Genomic DNA, 22,333 nt, shown 5'->3' on the forward strand with positions numbered 1-22,333 from the left:
GATGAAGGCTCTGTAATAAGTGCAGGGAAACCATGAAATCTTTTGTTGGCTTATAGTAAGAACTTAAGCATATATTTTTCTTTAGTGTTCTGCCTTGTCTTTATCAGACCCGATTGTTTTCTTCGCACTGTGGCACTTAATTGGATTGTTTTCAGTTAAAAATCCAAGCTCACAAGGTAACTGGAATGGAACTGAACTGTTTTCTTTTCTCTGACCTCCCTCATTAGTAGCCTAAGCAAGTGTGAGGCTACGTTAAGTTTGGTACTATTGGTACTATTTTGTTTGCTTGCAATCACTTTTTTTCTTATTTCCTGCAGATGGAGATTGTCCTTATATCATTATTATTATCATTATATCCCAGCCTGGGGTTGTGGTATACAAGAAGTGAAATGGCTAGTTATATAATTTATGTTATCAATTGCCTTGACAGAGAGAAAGGACAATGAAGGTAAATCTCAGAAAGAAAGCAGCAAAAGAAGGAAGGCAATTACAGCATGCTTACATATTTTGTATTACAGAAGCAGCTTAAAAAACGACCTAATCGAATCTCCGTGCCGAGGCTAAACTGGGAAGATGGTAGCTTCTTTGCAAGCTCTACCTCTGACACAAGTGGGATACCAAAACATCATCTTATTTATTATGTATTTCTTCACAGGGTGATTGTATCAATTTCTTATGGGATTGTATGGGCTTGACCTACAAATGCAATGTTGACCAATTCCTCTCCTTAGCAAACTTTGAAAAATATTGCTGAAGTGTTAAAACTATTACTGCAATGCTCACGGTAATTAGCACTTCACTTGGAATGAATTTGACCACTTCAGAGGGTCGCTTTTGAGATAAATGGGAGAAGTGCACACTCCTTTTTGTGTTCACGTCGCATGCTGCCTGGTCAGGCAGATACCCTACTGTGTAGGGTGACAGCACGTAGTGTTACTTGCCCTTTGCTGACACAAAAACTTCAGATCTTTATCAACAAGAAAACTTAGGATCTTGCTGGCAGAGGCCAGCACACATGGCATCTTCATGGGCCAGGTTTAACTACATTGACTGTTTGTGTACATGTGTGTGCCTGTGACAGACAAATGGACAGAGTCAGAGACCCCATCAAATTGATGTCAACCAAGAACTGACTCTTGATGGTTTATCAAGACTTCAGCAGCAGCATAATTCACTGTTCACTAGAAAAAGTACATTTTCTAGGTATTCATAGGGACTATAGGAGGGACATGGGGAAACTGACTCTCACTTCCCTATTTCAAATTAGAGTTACACTACATGTAGTTATGCAGATTTGTTAAGAAGCCAGCTCATTTAAGAGCTGACCTTTGACAAGTTGAGAATGATTATTTTTGTATCCCTGCAGATTTTTATTGCATTTAATTGATCTGTATGACAATCTGCAGACCTGAAGAACTGACAGCTCTGCTCCTGCAAAGACATCTCTCAGAGTTCTCTTTGCTCTGCAAAGCAGAGACAGTTTACTGTTTACTGCTGAAGTGCCCTTGCTGCAACTTTGGCAGCAGTGTCTTCCTCACTAGCAGCCTGTGGCTTTGAGGGAGGAGCAGAGGTGTAGGAGAAGCACAGTTATGATGGAAACAGGAAGGGCTCAAGCACTTAGCTCCAGAGCTGGCTGAGAGGCAACACCTCTCAAGAGAGAACCAGATTACTGTCAAAAACTTGAAGACTTCTCATGATATCAAATAGGAAGCAATACCAGGGAAATCTAGTAGGAACAGGTCAGGTCAGGTACTGCTAAGGGGACTTACAGAACTGGGAGGGCTTCAGGTAATGGGACTGAACGACAGTGAGAGGATTGACTGGAGATGTAAATCAAGAAGGCAGCAAAGCAGGGGCTGCATCTTTGTGTGAGTATTTAGGATGGACCCTGAAATGTAGGGTAGTGGAGGAATAAGGCAGAGGAAGTTAAATAATCAAAGCACTTGGTCAAACCTCAGGGTTTCAACACCATCCTTTCCTTCTATTTCTGACTCATGGTTTTGTGACTGTTTGGGAGGGGAAAGATGACTTCAGATTTCTGAACTCTTAAAAGTTTTCAGGCTGCATTTTAGGATAGCTTTGGGGAAGAAATATCTTCAGTTTCTCCCTGGTGGTCTCTTTACATTGACCCATTACTTACTTCATCACGGAAAAAACAGAGGGTGTGATCTGGAGATCCCTTTATCCCTGAGACTGTGGTTTTCTCTGGTTAGCCATGCCCCTTGCCTCTTCCCTCCCAAAAGCCTCCATTCAGTGCAGCTCCTCTGAGGTACCTACACAGCTGGAGCACCCACCTTAGCAACAACGTGCCTAAACATGAACACAAGTAAGCTTATATCAGCCACTTTGGAACAAATTTTTCATGGTCTTAGAAACGTTTCCTCACAACTCCAACAATCTCTTATTTCTGCTTCCTTGTCACCCATCCTCTTACCTTCTCTACCAACTCCATACTGAGCTACAGACTCTAAAACTAACTGCAGGCTTTGACTCCCCACCACTGACCATCCGAACATGAGGATGTCAAGAGGGAGAGGGACCAGAAGACTATGGCCTTCAGGCAGGAACCTCGTCACCTTTTGCAGGCAAACTTCATTCCCATTCTGCAAGACCAGACACATGAACCTATCCTGCAACCCGAAGTGCTGGGTTCAAGTTACAGAAGAAATCCAGCAGGTTCAATTCCAGTCAGGTTAGTCTCCATGCTTTCTGTGCCTGCTTTGTGTTTCTTGATTGTCCTATGTATGCTACAAGTAGCTACATGATGCTATGGTGCCAGCTGTCCATTACAAGCATGAATGTCCCCTACATAGGCTGCTCCAGAATTCCATGTTCAACAGATTCAATGGGATAGCTCCCGCAAGTCTGGAGACTTCAGCATCAGACCCTAAAATAGATGCACCAGGGCTGAAAAGCAGGGAACAGAATGGAACAGCAAGTTGCATCATTTCATTTACATCTTGTTCCAGTTTCTTTTTTTCTTAATTTATTTTAAGAGCTTTATGTCAGAAACAAAAGCTGATCTAGACAGCTATATAGCAAAGACGAGCAGAAAGTAAATATTAAGTAAGAAGACAGACCGTGCAGTAAGCTTGCAATATAAAGGTGATCTGCCATGTATCAGGATAATTTGGAAACAATCTACACAAAATCTTCTCTATGGGGAAAAAGCATATGCTCATTCCTGAAACAGTGTAAGACCAGATCAAATACATTAATTAAGAATAAAGTATCTGCAGGAGTGCTTTGTTACATATATTATTTCATGTTAAGGGGTCTCATGGGAAAAGACTGCCAACTTCATCATTCTCTAATATTTAAAGAAAATTCAAAGCTGACTGTGCTAACTGAGGAAGAACACTGAGCTTCTTTAATAATTAAAATTGTTATTAATTAGTGTTTTTGCTAACTTTTTTTTTTGTTGTTGTTGTTCCAGACTTTCAATGTTTCTTTGTTTATGGAAAAAGGTCATGTATTAAATATATCTGTAGCAAGTCCGTGAGGATTTTCTCCAGAGAGAATCCAGAAATAATATTTTAAGAGATGACATTGTCTAAGTGAACTCAGCTATAAATATTTTAATTGCTTACAAAGTCAATCAATTTTGTCACATCTTTAACTCCTGCATGAGGAATTTGGTACCTCTGTGCCAGGGTTCCAAATTGCCTGCAAAAGTTGAAGCCAAGAAAGAAGTCTATGCTAAAAATCAGCAATACTTTCATAGCAAAGAAATCATTCAAATGGCATTGAAAATCTGCAAAATATTGGGTTTGGAATGATAGTTGTAAATTGCTAAGACATTCAGGATATGAGCTGAGAGCCTATAAGGGGACCATGGTGATTTCCTTGGTTTTGTTTAGCTGAATGAATTGCTTTGTTCCTTAGACTACGCATACGGAAACACAAATGGTTTCCCAGTGACAGAGATGTTATTAATATAAAGAAAATTATGTGGGCTTTCAGGAAAGTATAAACTAGAACTTTCTAAGAAACAGAATGGAGATAGCAACAGTCCGTAGTTGGTTGTACTGAACAGAGCTGGATTGTCACAAATGCCTATGAAAGGCACTTCATTAAGAACTTAACATCTTTGTTACTAACTTTAAGAGGCATAGCAAATGATGTATTCTGCTTTCAAACTAAGAAGTGAGGCAAGTAGTTTATGGCCCTGCATAAATCCATGGTTCATCCACTCCATAAATAGTGAAATGCTGGTCTCTTTACTTCCCAAAATATAATAAGAGTTGGAAAAGGTTCAGAGATGGTCAAAAAGGATGATGAGAAGTATACAACAGTTTTCAGGCGAAGACTCTTTAGTCTGTAAAAAAGACAATTGAGGAGGTACAGGATGTAAAAAGAAGTATAGCACTGACAGACAGATCAACAGTGTGCTGTGCTGACACCAAACCTAGTGATACCAAGACTCTCAGAAAACAGACTCAGGATAAGGAAAAGACAGAGATTTTCACACAACAGCCCATTGAACTCCCTGCTGAAGTGTGCTGGGAATGAGAGATACTCAGAGGCTTTTAAGAGGAGACCACACAAGCACTTGGAGTAGCAACCCATTGGGGTTAGAATATAGGCTGATCACATTGGGCTCAGGACATCTGAGGGTTTTAAAGGGATCTGTTGGAAGTTTGTTCTGTTCTTCCTTTTTCCTAGGTGTTTGCCCACAACCATCAGGAAGACAGAACTGTGGCCTAGACAGAGCCTGGGTCTGAACTGGTACAGGCATTCCTGTGTTGTCACATAGTTTTAAATACTGATGACAGTTTCCTGAGTACAGTCTGACCTAGCAAACAACATGGTGAGTAATGTTACTCACATGAATATTCCCAAAGAAGTACCAAAACAACCGATTTCAGTGTTACCTAATTCTTCGAGAGTTTCCAGATCAAGATCTTCTTAGTTGTTTGATTCAACTGTGGAACATTCCTTACGAAGCACAACCACACATACCTTCTAAGTTTGCATTTTGCCTATTAAGAAATTGCATTTTATTCTATGCCTCAGCATTTTATAAGCACTTGATACACTGCTATGCCCCACAGGAATCAGGCAACCAAACAGTACATTCAGCAGGTGCAAAACCCTGAACAAAATCATGCACTTTTATAATTTAGGTGGATCAGGGAATTACAAGCAAAATTTGGTTTAAAAACCATCAAAACCATCTGAAAAAGTCATAAAGACACTGGAAAATGTGTTTCTGCATAATCTGCACCATTCTCACCTCGTTCTGCCTTATTTCATGACTAATCTTAAAAGTTTTAGTATTTTGGGCTTATTTTTAGGAAATAGAGCTGGATGATAGTGTATAGAAAAACAGAGAAGAAGCAAGAAAGGAAAACCAGAATTGATTCCTAAATGTTACATTAGTTAAGTAGTTAGTTGCAAACTAATTGTAATGTTTCTTGTAAATTAAGCATTCATATGTTATTTCTGATGCTGAGAAGGTCTTTTTATGGTTAAAAAAAATAGAGTATTTCCAAGGGACATCTCTAGCATGACTCCAATATCATGATCTGTATTTGTTATATCAACTGACCACAGAAGACAGCAATTCATGCCAAAACCTCACATAAATGTCCTTTCACAGACAAGATATCCCCCTTTTGAATTACAAAAATGGGAGCATTATATTGTTTTGGTTTGCTACAGTCCTTCCCCTAAGTTTTTTGAAGGCTTCAGAGGCTCAGTGGAATTTGACAGCTGGTATTTAGGCTTTTGTGGTTGCCGTTAATTGCTGTGCACCAGGGTGTACCCTCATCCTGCAGCCAGAACGGTCTGAGCAGAGGGCACAGAAACTTTCGCTGCTTATTGCAGCGTACAGGAGTGGAACATTGTGCCGTGTGCACAAGTACACATGTTTAGAGCAAAGATTTTGTTTCAAAATGCTTACTATGACCGAAACCTGGCAGCTTAAAAAGATGTTCTTCTATGTAGTCAATAGGTTCTTAGACCTCTAAACTAAGGGCTAACTGCAAAGTACATAAACATAAGTTATTGAGCAAATCCTGCTGATTAATAACTCTTAACTTGCATCACAGTTTTGTTTAAAACCTTGTGTATTCCTGTCAGCTCTCCCCACTTCATTTGCCTGCACAGAAATTATTTGCAGGCTGGTTTTGCCAAGGTTCACTTCAGGGTGAGCTTTCTTTTTTTGCTTGTTTGATTTTGATTTTGATTGTTGCTTTCTTTAAGCGTGCAGACCTTCAAAGGTTATAGATGTGACTAACTGTATTCATGTTAGGTATCCCATTGACCTCAACTACAATAGAGGTTACCCCACTGCAAGATCAAGTAAAGAAAATCCTTCTGTGTATATAGATATATTAGGGGGAAAAAAAAAAAAAAAGGAAAAAAAGAAAAAAAAAAAAAAGAAAGAAAAATTAGAAAATTAAAATAAACCATGTCTATTTTGCAATGGAAAATCCACTAACAAAGTATTTCCACAGGCAGGTAAAAATAGAAACATGAAATACTCAGTTTTTCCATCAGTCTCTTAAGTAACAGGCAGTGCTATTGTTACACTGTTGTTTCTCTTGTTAATTGCACTACTATTTTGGAAAGCTCACAATGCTGACTTATGAGGAATGTTATAAGGAATTATGAGGAAAACTCATTATGTAAATAGACATTTATCATTGTCCAAAATAACTGACCAGTTTTTACATGCTGGTAATTTTTGTAGTTTCAGGAACCATTTGTTTTCCTTTCCTCCCCTGAAAATAGAAGTTTACTCCACTTCCCCCTCTCACACACACATACCAGCAAAACTCAGTAATTTTCCACTGGCACAACGGTCTTTCAGCATCTGCCATCTGCTGTGCTGGCAGGACCCACAAGAGGAGTAGCAGCAGCAAGTCAGGAACTGTAACATCATGTTGTGAATATTCATTCACTTCTCATTGTCACAGATGGTCCTCATTGTCTCTGGGACCAACCTTGCTTCCCCCAGCTTCCCTTTGACAGCTTTACAGGAGGGGAGCAGGCAGAAGCAAGATACTGAAATCAAAGCTCCCAAACATCAAAAAAAAAAAAAAACAGTTGAAATCAGTCACCACTCCCCTTAGGATGTTAGGGATGGTGGTAGCTCCGCCACTCCCCTTTACTGCTGGTATCTATACAGATTTGTAAAGACTTCTGCTCTGGGAAGAGTGCTTTAGTGAAATACTGCTTTTCTAGATCTATAATCATTTTATTTTGAATTTACTTATCATAATATATAGTGTTTTTTTCCCTTGTGCTAATTCTTTTGCTGGGTCATATATCTATGCTTTCAACACTGCAACATGGTAAACGGGAGTGCACAACTTCATTACTACAGGCTACAAATGTGGAAATGGTTTGGCTATCACAGAGAGCTGCCCCTCCATAAAGCACTCTTGCATTGCATACGAGTTAAAATGTGCTAATTTTAGGCTTCTGTTATTTCACACCTACCAAAACTAATGCTTCTGAAAACCAATCTCAGCAGGTAGGTCCATGGTGAATTTCCTGGCTCAGGATGAAGGCAAAGGGAACACATAGATCCACTTGCAGGACCAAGGTCCTGAGTTCGTAAGGTGCCTGGGAAGTAAATCTGTTTTAGTGCACTCAACTCTCATTACCCTGTTGTCACTGTATACTTAGGTAAAATAAATTTAATGTGGTAAAATAAACAAAATGTGGTTGCCAAGTAAGTCTGGGTCACAGCAACCACCCACAAGTCACAACACTAGTGCGAACATCCACCAGCTCCCACGTGCTGGGCGCTGTGAGGGGCAGCACACAGTGCCAGTGAATGTCATCCTTCCGATCCCAGCTCAGGCTTGCCCTCTGCGGCGCTGGCTTTACCAGCAACCCGCATCGCGGGATGACAGTTTTCCTCACAGGCGCTGCTGCTCCTCGCACAGCCAAAGCAGGGTTTCGCTTGCATGCCATGTGCGCCATCACCCTTCCCCTCGTACTTGTGCGCTGGGGCTGTAAATACACCCTGCCGGGGCTCCGAGGGGGCCGTTCCCCGGGTCCCCGCTCCCCTTAAGGGGCCGTGGCCGGGCCCGCCGGGGCCGTGAGAGGGCAGCGGGGCCGGATGGCTCCGCGCGGGTACCGGCAGCAGCCAATGGCGGCCCCGTTCGGCGGCGCCGGGCTCTCGCGAGAGCCGCCGGTAGCCAGCCCTCCGCCGGGGCCCTCCCGCCGCCCTGCTCCTCCTGTCATTAGCGCGGAGGACGGGGCCGTGGTCGCACCCGCTGCGGGCGGCGAGCGCGGAGGAGGCGGAGGAGGGCGGCGGCGGCGGCGGCGCAGAGAGGTGAGTGCCGCGGACAGCCTGCCGCCCCGGGGGGCGCCCCTCAGCCCAGCCCACTCTTCACCCCCGTGCACTGGGTGGTGGTGGGGAGGTGAGACCCTGACAACAGCGCCGCGAAATCCTCCTCAGCCTCCCCATCGCGGTTCGCCGCCCCCCCGGCGTGAGGCAGCAGGAGCAGCCATCGCCGCCGAGACGGAGGGAGGGACGAAGGGAGGAAGGGAGGACGGCAGCTGCCCCTCAGCTCGCGGCTCCCTCGGGGACCGCCGCCGAGTTCCACTCCCCACCTCTTCGCCCCCTCCCCCCCCCCCCCCCCAACCACCCCAACCACCAACCGCCACCACCGGGGGCACGCGGGCGGCGGTTGGGCGCTGAGGGGCCCTTGGGGGGGGGGGGCAGCCGGCGGGCGCTGAGGGATGCACCGGCGGCTTCGGGCGTGAGGGTGCCCTGCCTTCTGTGGAAATAAATACATACTAATGGGTTTAGCTCTGTAATTAGCTCTTTTTAAAAAAAAAAAAAAATCCTCAATAGTTTCTGTTTGCTCTGCTGGACAAATCCAAAATCCAAAACCTGCTTTTGTAGTTGAAGGAGTTTGGGATCGGGCCCATAATTTGACAGCTTGTGCTCTGTGTTTGCAATGGCTTCAGATAAAACTTAAATGCTAAGAAACATGAGGTGTCTCTCGTTGTTGCCTTTTTCTTTGTTAACGTTTTGGTTTAGAATGACAGGGCTCACGCTGAAAGGTTGCCCCCGCCGATGTCACACACCTGATTCCGTGCTGTGAAATCCAGACCCTTGGTGTAGCCCCGGAATGAAAAGCAATGCTGAAGTTTGACTTAAAGTTTCTTCTCAGATAATTGTTGAGTATATTTGTGTTGTTCAACTTTTACTTGTCCGTTGCTGTAGAGTGATGAAATGTACTTTTAAGACCAGAAATGTTGGGTTTTGTCACATACGCTGATTCAGTGTTTTGATTACAGTTTTCCCAAGTCCCTTGAAGTAGAAGGCTCTTGTTTGCAAGTGGATACAACACTAATAAATGTCCCTAATTCGTTGGGCACATTATATCAAACATGCCAAAACATAAACCATGTTCAAGACCTCTGTCTTCCTTCTTCTTTAGGAACTCAATGGTGCAACAGTATCAGTTGTAGTGTTACCCGGAGCAGTTAACTGCAATACTTGCAAACAATCCAAGGTGCTCCTGTAGGTGCTAAGCAGGCTCATTGTAGCTGAGAAATGTTATTGTATCCAGTAAAACTGATGTATTTTTATCTTCTGGGCTGTATGTAGTTGAGTTCTCCTCTTATAAAAAGGTGTCTTGAATTCCAAAAAGGCAGCTTTGCATAGTTCTGTGAAATTAGAGCTTAGTTTTTCACCTTGAACATGGCGTGATGTATGTTCAATTTTTAATATTGTTGATTAACAGAAAAAAAGCATCTAAAATTAGGCATTTTGCCTCTAATATTTCAAGGCAAAAGAAACCACCAAACCACTAGCTAAACAGAATACAAAATAACCAAATATTTATAGCCTAGTGGACAGGTATTGTGCTGCATTTCTGCCTAATTTGCAGAAAGTTAGTCGTCTTTAAAAGCAAAAAAAAAAAAAAAAAAAAACACCCACTCATTAAGCTGTAGTGGACTTGGACCAAGACCCCATACTCTCCGTGCACAATTAAAAAACATTGAGCTTGATTGATCAGTAACTTTATTTTTTTTGTTGTTGTTTGAACTACCTGCTCTGATTTAGGATCTCTCTTGAATCTTTGAGTGACCACAAGGAGGTTAGTGGTGTGGGTTTTGTCCACTGCCTGAGTAGGCAGTGGTTTTGTGTTTTTAAACCTTATCTTCTCCCATAAACTCAATTTTCACTCAGCTCCCATCTAATAAAAATTCTTGCACCAACAGGTTGGAGCAGGGGATTAATTAAAATGTAAAGCCAATTGATAAGCTTTGATATCTGTATTCTAAGAAGAGTTGCAGGGTAGGCATGAAAATTACAAAGACAAGAATTAGTTCTCTGAATACAGTATTCATCAGCACAAAGACTAAGCTGATATTATGTGGCAAATGGTCTGCTTTGAGTCCACTGGAAAGAGTCTTTATGTGTCTTAGGTAATGAGAGTGGACGTAAATCAAACACAGTATTGTCCACAAGATCATTTTATAGTGTTCCCAGCTCATTTCAACATATAGTTGCATTTAGGGCTAACTTGTCAGCAGTAGTAATTACATTACCTTAGCAGAAAAACGTGGGTTTGGTAAATAACCGAAGTTTAATTCTTCAGGTACATTGATGCAGGCTTTTTCAAAGTCTGGAGCCTTAATAACTACTGAGAACACTTAATTGTTGTATAAACAGTGAGGGTAACCAAATCTAACACTAGGGGGTGTGAACTCGGAGAGGAGTTATCTTGTGTCTGGTCTGAATTTGTATGGTGAACTGGATGCAAGGCGAAGGGTCCTTTTTGGAAGGATCAGATGGTGGTCCTTGACAGATGCAGAAGAGTAAACTTGGTTGTTGAATTGGTACAATTCAACAAAAAACTGCTGCAGCTCTGTAGTCTAATGCTACAGAGTAACTTCTGTCAGTCCACTGCATCTGCATGAGGAAGCAGTAGGACATTTTTTCTTTGACAACAATAAAACTAAAACAGGAGCTAGTGGAATGAAGGAATTTATCGGGAAGAATTTATTTTCCTTGTCGTAAATAATTTGATCAGCATGGAGAGCATTAAAATGGACAGTCATTAATACTGTCTTTTACATTTGGAATCAGGCCATTTTGTGAGGCTTGCATTTATATTTCACCAAATACTTCATAGAGACTGAAGAAAAAACAAATTGAGAAATAATGTTAATCTATGCAATCTATTCAATCATCTGGCTTTCTGATCTCTCAGTAATTTTGACACTGGATTTTGTGTTCTGGTTTGAACTGTGACTTTAGTACTCAGTTTGTGATGTATATTCTTAGTATACCTACAAATAAACTTGCAGTTCGTTAGTTGAAATAGTTTTATTTGAATTGTAACAGTAGAATATGATGAAGAAAGCAGACACCTAGAATTTTAATGTAATAAACATGCTTCAGAAGACTTGTGTGAGATCTTGATTTTCAAGGGGAGAGTTGCTTTCCGTATATTTACTAGGAAAAGGAAACAGTGATGGACTTCAAACGGTAGGCTGGGTTTACAGGAATTTACAATAGCAGGAATCTCATGAAGCTATAAAACCAGATACTGCTAGTCACCTTTCAACAAAGAACAGGCACTATGAAGTAATAGTTCGGTACAAACAGATCAAGTTCATCTGAAGGTATGAGCGAGTGCCCTGAAACTTACTGCAATGGAAGAAAGGGAACAGACAAAAGAAAGCTGCTGGCCAGGTGTGGCTTGCCTCACTGGGGGAGCTGAGCGTGCCCAGGTCTGCCCTGTGGGAGGGGGGCTCATTGCTGTGGTAGCTTTGCTTCTGCCATGCATGCAAACCTTGACTGTGCTGGCACTGCTAATAGTCTGAGTCCAGGCACTGGGAAGGGGTTACTGGATAAAAAGGACCTTTCTCACACATCACTCTTCTCTACTTTTTTTTTCTTTTTTGTTTTTTTCCCCTGGATGAGTAGAGCTGAAGCTAATGCTGAGAAAGGCCTGACACAACTGCTGTGTAACACAAGAACAGCTATAGCTCCTTCTGTTAGAAGTCCTTGGTGTTATTATGAGCACACTAGTAAAGAAATGAACTTGCTTCTAGCTGAACAGATAGGAAAGTATCTTTTGGAATTTAACTGTCTGCAGGAGAGCTGCTTTCTACCAGCTCACCAGTGTGCAGGTTACCTAGTCACAGAACTGCCTTGCTGTTTTCAAGCTAAATTCATGACTAGCCATTTAGGTTTCCATCTATCACAACTGAGCACCCAGGAGAGGATGCAGATGTGGCTACTCTATTTCCACATGAAGAACAATCTCTGGCTAACTAGCTACATGTGAACCAGAATGTGGGGAGAGGCAGGAGCAGCACTAATTTTTAGCATGATGAGTCCTGTATGAAGGGGACAGCTTACATTAGTAGCTTCACAGATAAGTGTTGCACTGTATTTTACTGAGGCAGCTGTTATTTCTTGAAGTTAAAGATAACTAGATTCTTCTGTTTTGTGGTATTTAGCATTTGGCAGACCAGCAAAGGAGGACAAATTCAATCACAAGCTATGCATTTAATAGGAGTACCTGCTCTTACAAACTACAGAAACAATACAGAGAACAAAGTCTGTGTTTAACAATAGTTAAAAATACAGTTTTACAAGCACATATGGAACTATAAGGAAATTTTGTTCCGCATAAGAGCTTCTCTGCAGGATGCTAGGCAGTCGTACAGCAATGAAAGACCTGGCTGTTACCAACATGTAACAGCCAACTGTTGAAGTGCATTCCTGTTCAGTGGAGTAATGGCGTTTGGTTAGCAGGTACTTGGGTAGCAAATGCACTCGGTGAGACTTATCTACAAAGTAAGGCGTTCTTACAGTGGACTTTGTACTGTGCCATCTCTTGGAAAGCACTGAGTGCCTCCCACTGAATTCTGATTTTCAAGATTAGGTGAAGGAATTTTATTGCTGCTGGTAGCATTAATATATGTCTTTCTCACTTGATTTTGTTGGATTTGTTTGTGCTCAGTTAGTCTACTGAAGTGGTAAAGTACTCTGGTTAACAGCTGAGTTGATATTCTCCATGACTGATTTGCCATGTTTTGCTTCTGTAAATTAAAAGCTTTGCTGTGCCTAAAGAAAACTTCTGCTAAATCACGCTGTCTGCTTACAGTTGAAAATAATTTATTTCCTTTATTTTTTGAAATTAGTTACAGCATGAATCTTTGCTTCTGCAAATGCTATAGGAAAGGCATGAAGTCTGATTTCAAAATACAGGGGAGGAAATAATGACAATTAAGTTTATGGAAGAAAATAAAACATGAATATATTGCAAACTGAGCTTTTGGTAAAGTCTTATTGCATAGTTCTGCCCTAATCTTAATAGGCACAGTTAATCATTACATCAAAAGATACCATGGGCAGAGAAGCAAGGTTTATTTAAACAGAAGTTCTTCATGAATTCAGATCTCAAATATCTTGTGAGCAAATAGTGTAGATGATCATTTTCTATTGAAATGTTTTAGATGGGTTCTTCTGTGCTTGATTTTTGATGGGGACTCTTTTCTATCTTGTCCTGTTTATCTTCTCATTTAACAGAAAAGGAGAGTTCACATAAAATATGTATGATGTGAGCATCTTGACTCACTTATGTGCCAGATTTGGTGACTTTGCTGCTCAGTTGCATAAGTAGCAGTTAGGACCACATTATGGTTTGGGTTGGAAGAGACCCTAAAGACCATCTCTTTCCAACCCCCCTGCCATGGGCACGGACAGCTCCCACCAGACCAGGTTGCCCAAAGCCCCATCCATCCTGGCCTTGAACACCTGCAGGGATGGGGTGTCCACAGCTTCTCTGGGCAGCCTGTGCCAGTCAGTGCCTTGCCACCCTCTGAGTGAATAATTTCTTACTAATATCTAAACCTGATGTCTAAACCTACCCTCTTCTAGTTTAAAGCAGTTACTCCTTGTCCTATCACTATGCACACGAGAGTGCTTCTCCATCTTTCCTGTAGGCCCCCTTTAGGTACTGGAAGATCCCTAAAAGATCAGAGCCTTCTCTTAACCAGGCTGAACACCCCCCACTCCCTCAGCCTTTCTTCACAGGAGAGGTGCTGCAGCCCTTTGATCATCCTTGTGGCCCTCCTCTGGACTCACTTCAACAGGTCCACATCCTTCTTGTGCTGGGGGCCCCAGAGCTGAACGCAGCGCTCCAGGTGGGGTCTCATGAGAGCAGAGCAGAGGGGGAGAATCACCTCCCTCGCCCTGCTGGCCATGCTGTATTTGTGCTTGGGACTGCCCCAGCCCAGGTGCAGGACCTTGCACTTGGCCCTGTTGAACCTCATGAGGTTCACACAGGCCCACCTCACAGGCCTGTCCAGGTCCCTCTGGATAGCATCCCTTCCCTTCAGAGTGTCAACTGCACCTCACACCTTGGTGTCATCAGCAGACTTGCAGAGAGTGCATTCGATTTCACTGACCATGGCACCGACAAAGATGTTAAACAGCGCTGGTCCCAGTACTGACCCCTGAGAAATGCCACTTGTCACTGGTCTCCACTTGGACAGTGAGCCATTGACTACAACTCTGAGTGCAACCATCCAATTCCTTACCCATCGAGTGGTCCACATCTTTCCAACTTAGAGACAAGGTTATCATGGGGGACAGTGTCAAATGCTTTGCATAAGTCCAGGTAGATGACGCCAATTGCTATTCCCTTAAAATTAAAAACTTTGTAAACCTTTTTTTTTCTTTATAAAAGATTGAAATATTTCTAAAACACCTGGAATAATCTCCTGTAAATTGTTTATGCTTTGAATTATTCCTAATAGAAACTGAGTGAGCCAGAAGTCAGAGAAAATGATGCTAAGTGGAGTAGAAAATCTATAGAGCAGAGACTTTCTCTAAGGTGTTTGAAAAGCACAAAGTGCAGAACATGGACATTACAACACATTTAGTGATGAGAGGGTAGGGGAATCTTCATGGGGGGAATAACTACGTGTATGTAGTGCAAAGCATGAGTATAATTGACCTTTAATATCTGCTTAGAAGAGACATGTATGAAACTGAAGTCAAAGAAAGGTCTTCCTCGTATCACTCATCTGAATCTGACTGCTGTCGCTATTGCCGAGGTTGAGTTATGCAAGCCATGGAGCAGTTAGACAGCTACAGAAGCTGAGGCTGTGGTTCTCAAGTTCAGCCAACTGTGGTCTGTTGTCAACCCACAACACACTCGGAGACTGTCATATGCCTTTGATTTAAAGAACAACCAAAATCCCCAAACTTCCTGTCCCACTGACCATTCACACACTGCTGATGATGCCTGTGGACCATGGTTTGGAAATCCCTAAGTTATGACGAACGGTGGTGTTAAGTATACTTATCTTCAGAAATAGTTTCAGGTAAGAAAATAAATTACAGGTGATCTATCCTACCTTCTCTAAAAGGTCATGGTAAGCAATCTTGTCTCTGCTGCCAGATTGATTGAGCTTAAGGGGTTCTACATTCTTTTTTGTCCTTACGCTCCTATTTGTACAGCCAAAGCCTGTGCTTTAATATAAGTACTCAATGGGAAATGGTGGCATTATGGTTAGAAATAGTTGATTTAAGAAAAAAAACTGAGAAGGGTAACTTTTTGTTTGAAGGGAGAGAAAGATCTAGAAAAACAACAACAGTTGTTGTGGGTTGGAAGATGAAGAGCCGATGATAAAGTTGGAGGGAGAAGAAAAAAGTTCTTTATTTTATGCTTTATATTTTCAAGCCCTGCTGGCAAGCCTTCAAAGAAAATTGAAATCTTTTCAGCTTCTTTCCTATGTTATAGCATGCACCACGTAACGAGCTCTGTTACTCAGTTGTTAGTGCTGTTTACAGGCTGTGTTTGTCCATCCCTTCCACAGGAAGAAACACACTGAAGTCCCCCTGAGCCCCAGGTGCACAAAGAAATAGAAAGTTGTCTCCAAATTTGAGGCCATGTAGTTATGAGAGTGTTATAGGAGAACAAGTGTGCAGGATTAAAATTTGGCTTTCAAGTTTGCTGGTGTAGTAATTTAAAAGGATGGAGCTGTGCAGGTGAGGACTGTACTGTGTCTACCAGCTAATCAGTTTGAGTATGTATGTGTTCCCAGAGGGTTGATTGTAACACCTGGGATGCAATTTAGATGCAAGTTCACTTGCATCAAAGTTTGCTGTGACAGGAACAACAATGTGTGCTCTTGTTTTTGAAGACTTACTGCTCAGAGCTTTGTCATGACAAGGAGTGCAAAATGAGCACTGTACTGATATGTTCAACCCGTCTGATGGTGCTGTTAGTCTTAGGGTGGACATTCAATTTGACTTGCTGTGGTGCAGCTCTAACCAGCTCCTTTCCAAACTGATCCTGTGTGGGCTTCCCACAGGCAGCAGTTCGTCAAGAACTGCTCCAGATATGGGTCTCTACCATGGGGTCCATTCATCAGGAGCACATTGCTCCAACCTTGGTCCCCCACAGGCAGCAGCTCCTGCCAGGTCACCTGCGCCTGCGTGGTCTCTTCTCCATGGGCTACAGGTCCAGCCTGGAATCTGCACTGGTGGGGGTCCTCCACAGGCCTCTGTCAGTGCAGGTCCACCTGCTCCATGGTGGTTTTCTTCATGGGCTGCAGTGTGGAACCCTGCACCCTTGTGGTACTCTGTGGGCTGCAGGGGGACAGCCTGCTTCACCGTGGTCCTTGCCACAGGTAACTTCTGCTCTGGTGCCTAGAGCACCTCTCACCCTCCTTCTTCACTGACCTTCATGCCTGCAAGGCTGTTCCTCACTCCTCTCTCTCTCCTAGTTGCTGTGTAGCAGCAGTTTGTTTTTGTTTTTTCCTTTTCTTAAATATGCTCTCACAGAGGCACAAACAACATCACTTAGTGGCTCGGCTCTGGCCAGCAGTGGGGACCTTATCTAACATGGGGCAGCTTCTAGATTCTTCTCACAGAAGCCACCCCTATAGCCCCCTGCTACCAAAACCTTGCCACGTAAACCCACTACAAGAGAAGACACCCTTTCTGAACATGCCCTGACCTATGCCACTGATCTCAGCTGCTGCTCACAGTTTATTCTGCCAGCAGCAGGGTTGCAGCACAACTTTGCTGAATACTTTGATGGAACTAGTGAAGTGGTTCTTCGGAGGCTGCCAGAAATGCTTCTGCTTTGATGCCTGGCTATAGTGAATAAATACGCTTGCATATTATCCAGTTTAAAAAAAAAAATAAAAAATAAAAAATAAAAAAGAAAGAAAAGAAAAAACAGCCTGCTCTGTAAAATAAATCTTTACAGTCAAAAACAGCTTTTAGGGTGAAAAAACACCAAAGATATGCATCCATTTTTTCATGCATAGTATAGATCATTTCATTTGAAAGGATTTAAAGAGTAGTGGAAATTCAAAAATTGAAAAAGGAAGTAATTATAAGGTAAATGGGAGGGAAATGGTTATACTTTAATAAAGATAAGTAATTTTAGCTCATGTTCCCTCTCTTCTTATCAAACCAGCAGTAAAATTGAGGAAGACAGTTTCAGTTGTTAGTGTCCAGTCTCAGTTTCCAATTTTGGTCCCCAGGTGTAGGATGAGCTTGTGTGGAAGAGTGAAGGCTGCAAGAGAAGAATTAATACAACAGTTTCCATTAGATTATTTCTGTCTTTTTATTGTTCTCTGCATTTTTTTCATGTAGAAGCTCACTTCTGAGTCTAGTCATATTTGATAGTATCTTTCTTATTTCTGTTTGACTGTAATTTCCTCAGCCTGAGAAACACATGCTAAATGTATTTTCTTGGTTCTTTTGCCTAAGTGCTTTCAAGCAATCACGTCATCTTTAAAGAACGGTGCCATATGGAGTAAGAGGGTAAACTTCTATGTTCTTATTTAGGGCATAACAGAGCAGTAGTGAATGCGCTACTGTCTGTTGGTAGCAAATCTGTCTGCATGCAGCTGAAGACTGTAGCTGCATGATGAAATTTTCTTCTGTCCATGTGGAAACTAAGTGCTTTCCCTCCTGGCTGTCAAAGCAAGGCTGCATTTTACTGCAAAGACAGTGGTTAAGTAAGATCAGCCCTCCTCACTTCTCTTTGAATAGTAAAGTAAATCGTCTCCACATATTGCAAACTAATAAACCACAGTAAGAGCAGTGCAGAATAAATCCCGTATTTGTCTTGGATGGAAGGCCAGACTTCTGTCTGGAACGTTTGAATCTGTGCTTAGGATGCAGCTTCCTTCTGTTCAAGGGTGGTGATCATCTTGTCAACAAAGCATCTGATTTACAAAGTGAAGTCACAGAAGTAGGCTCCTATCATATATGTACATCCAGCAAGGGAAATAGGGGATTTCTTGCTTGTGGTATAACAAGCGCTACACCTGCTTATGCTTGTTCCCCATCTTTTATGTGACTACGTCAGGAATGTAGTTTGTGTTTGATCAAGAGTGCAGGACTAGGTGAAGTTTTAGCTAACCCTACTTTTTACAGTGATGCCACACTGAATGCATTCTAATGGCTTTCCAGATCAAGGGTATCAAAATTAATATTTGCTAATGACAAATGCATCAATAAACACAAGTTTCTTTGTAACTTCAGGATTTTTTGCTTTCTTAGTCAATGCTACTTCTAAGCAAGAACCTTCCATGGTTGATGTGAAGCTAAATCCATTTCCCATACTGGATTTGGTGGCATGATTCTCATCAACTTTGAGGAAGAGAGGACTGACAAAGGATAATCCAGCCTCTGTTCTGGATACCAGGGACGTTTTGAAGTGATGGATAGAGGGATAATACAGGAACATACCAGGATCTCCTTATAAGTGCTTTTTCAATGCTGAAAGACCCGGTGCTCTTTGAGGTACTGACCACATTTGACCCTGCATACTTAATGGCCATAATTCAATCAGTTCAGCAGCTGATTACAGAGCACCAAAATTCAGAAAGCTTTCATCTTCTTTGAATGAAATGCATTATTTTCTCTGAACTGGCATCTCTAAATTTACAAAGCAGCCCCAGTACCCTAATATTAACTGTGTTTACATTCAATTACTTTGTCATCTGAATGCAACAGAGTTCAAATCAGTTACAAATCAGTTACTGGCTGATTTTTTAAATTTTTTTTTCAAAACTATTGCTCTGAATTCTAGCAAAGTTAATTCACTGGGATTTATATGATGCTTTCCAGGGGCATGGGGCTTTATTACAGGAAATTAAGGTAGATGTTCATGATCAAAGCATTTGATCCTGTACTGTTTGTGTTCTTTTAAAATTACTCTTATAGGAGTTTACAGTACTGTATGTTTTTCTGAGTGCTCTAAGTTTGGATTGTTTGCTTCGTGCCCCCTTTCTGACAGGAGACTAGGCCAAAATTCATAATTGCGTGTACCCTTGGAATTGAGCTGTTTACTCAGGGAGAGACTATATTTGTATGTTAAATTTTCTTAAAGAAAAATACGTGGGAGCTGTTAAACTTGTATTGGCTCTGGAAACGAGAAATGCAATTAGCATGTGGGATGAGAATATTGCTGTCTGGCCTTCCTTTTTCGTGGCTGTAGCATAATGAAAGTCAGCAGGTCTTGTTTTTTTCCGACTGTGAAAGTGTGGGTTTATTTATATTTCTTAAAGAAATTATTAGCTTAGTAGATAAAAGACCCTGAGATAGTTTCACAAAAGATGCTTGGTAAAAGCAATTTTTGTTTTGAGGGAACATACTATTTTGAGAGAGGATAACTTTTTTCCTACCTTATTCAGTCCTTGGCCTTTAAAATGGTATCAACAAAGGAAGTGTCTCTTACAGATGCTTTTGTGATATGGTTCATAATTTATTGAGAGCTGGATGCAAATCCATTGACTCATTTCACGTAAGCTACCAAAGAGCTACTTCCAGTTATTGCCTGGACCAGGTCGTAGAGCTGAAAGATGCCATCTCTGACTGCCAGCCATGCTTCACGAGAAACATAACAAACATGCATTACAAATATTTCAACGTTATAATTCAGCCTTTGAAGTTTTGGCACTTATTTGGCAAATGTCTCCAAAGAGATATTTTTATCAAACTCTATATAGACAGCTTCAGTATTTTGTCATTTTTCTTTGTAGAGAATATTTTTGCTTTCTGTGAGGTGCCCAGAATTAAAGGATATAAAAATGACAAGATGCCCAAACCACAGTTGGATTCTAGGTCTCTTAGGCTTGTTGGGAGCTGGGCGTATCTGCAGTAGAGACACTTGTGCTCAGTCTTCCTCTGCTGCTCTGCGGTAGAGGGTGGGGATGGGGCAGGGAGGCAATCTAATTTGTTTGCTTCATTTTGGCCCTTAGAACATATTTTAACTGTAAGTCATGCCCATTTGCTGCTGTTTGGTTGCTGGGTTTCTGAAAGTGTTTGATAAACCAGTTATGGATCCAGCCGACAGTTACAGCCTTTTGAGAGGATCAGGAGAAGCAAATTGATGAATTTAAAGATTAATTCCAGGTACCATTACCACACAGAGGGCTGGCATTGTATCAGCTGCCAGGCAGGATTCATCTGCCTGTTGAGTGCTTAAAAGTTGCATATCCAAGCCAGTTAGTCATCCTAGCCTACCTCTGTAGGCAGTGGAGATGAAAGCAGACCTTTCAGAAGGGGATTCCTCTGAGCTGTCTTAGGAGATGTTTGCCTGTGGAAGTGACTGTTTTCACACCCTGCCATTAGAGCTGTTAGAACAAAGGCTATCATGTTTTTCAGGAGAAGATGACTACAAGCAAGGCCCAAGAGGCCCTGCAGTTGTGCAGCCCTGGATGCACGTATATGTTCCTGACTGCTTCGTGAATGTGACTGCTGAGTAGTATCCTATGGCAGCTGAAATTTCAACAGTTATAGAATCTCCTGGTCTCACCTTGGTAAAACATCCCTGTAGGTACATGTGAAAACTTGTGAATTCACAGATTCCTTTTGTTTTGCCAACAGCGTAGTCAGAATATGTTTGTTTTTCTCCAGAATGTACTTCCTCCACAGCAGCTGCAAAAGCCCCAGGGCCCAGTGCAAACACATGCGTAAGCAGGCACAGCACCTCTGCAGTTGCACCTCTGAAAAACCTGGGGCTTAGGTCAAATGAGCTTTGTTCTCAGACTTTTTTTCCTGTTTCATTGTGTAGTTCTACTTTTTTCCCATAGTTCATTGTAGCAATTAGTATTCATCAAATAGAATCATATCTTGAGGTCTCTTCCAACCTAGAAATTCTGTGTGATTCTATGATAGGCTGTGGAAGGGACCCACAAGGATCATCAAGTTCAACTTCTGGCTCTGCTCAGGACCACCCAAAAAATTGAGAGCGTTGTCCAAATGCTTCTTGAACTCCAGCGGGCTCGGTGCTGTGACTACTGCCCTGGGGAGCCTGTCCCAGTGCCCGACCACCCTCTGGGTGCAGAACCTTTCCCTAATCCCCAGCCTGACCCTCCCCAGTCCCAGCTCCATGCTGTTCCCTCGGGTCCTGTCGTTGTCCCCAGAAAGCGGAGCTCAGCACCTGCCCCTTTGCTCCCCTTGTGAGGGAGCTGCAGGCCGCCATGAGGCCTCCCCTCAGCCTGCTCTGCTCTGGGCTGAGCAAACCAAGGCACCTCAGCTGCTCCTTGTGCATCTTGCCCTCTAGACCCTTTACCATCTTCATAGCCCTAAAAATAGGATTCCATAAACCGTTTTGTTTTCCTGAAGTGTCTAAACTTTGCTTTTCAAACGTATGCCTGTGAAGGCTTGCCGGAGGAACAGCTTGCTTTTCCTCAGTGCTGACGTGATCTGTGTCCACTAAAGCTTTGTATTCTTGTGGTTCTGATGTTCCAGGCCATCAGATCCACACAGTCCAATAAATCCGGTTATCCCTCTCCTCTACCTGGCCAGAGGCAGGGCCCCTCTAGTCCTGGCTGGAGCGTCTGCCACTTAATTCTTGCAAATGAGAGGTAGAGGTCCCTTCATCATGGTCAAGAATAACATCAGCTCTTCTACTGCCTCTGGGGTACTGCCCAATAATACTAAATTAAAATACTAAAATACTAAAATAATACTAAACTGAAGGTGAGAGGCAGGACTAAAGCAACAATTCCATTCCTCAGATCTTCCTTTGGGTTTTATGAACTATGCTTTGTGCTTCAGATGCTGATATGTTGCTGCTAATTGGTCTGTTTGTTTGCTTGTTCAAAGTCTTAAGATAATCAGCTAGAGACATTTTCTGTTCTTCTCATAGCATTTAAAAATACGTGGTATTTGTATAAATTGATGATGCTGTAGATGAGAAAAGCAGAGGAATTACAAGAGGTGATACTGGGATCTCTGACACAGGAATGATTGTGATGAGTATCGAGGAGCATTGGACTTAGCTACTGGGTTTTTGGGCTAGTTGGATTAATTTTGTTGTGCCTCGGTTTCCTCATCTCAACATATCAGAACAAT

General features: G+C 42.2%; 1 protein-coding gene across 3 annotated transcripts in view; it reads left to right on the top strand.

Annotated features, from left to right (window-relative positions):
- Positions 1-8,178: 8,178 nt before the first annotated feature.
- The window catches only part of STK38L (serine/threonine kinase 38 like), a 50,200-nt gene continuing 36,045 nt past the window's right edge, over positions 8,179-22,333 (top strand). For 2 of the 3 annotated variants that reach the window (XM_084301011.1, XM_084301013.1), the window contains exon 1: positions 8,179-8,293. The gene's annotated coding sequence lies outside the window, so the exon portion shown is untranslated. The remainder of the gene's footprint in view (positions 8,294-22,333) is intronic. The other variant, XM_084301012.1, reaches the window with a different exon arrangement.

Source organism: Netta rufina (assembly GCF_964035555.1).
Source record: "Netta rufina genome assembly, chromosome: 1".
In the NCBI taxonomy this organism is placed as follows: domain Eukaryota; kingdom Metazoa; phylum Chordata; class Aves; order Anseriformes; family Anatidae; genus Netta; species Netta rufina.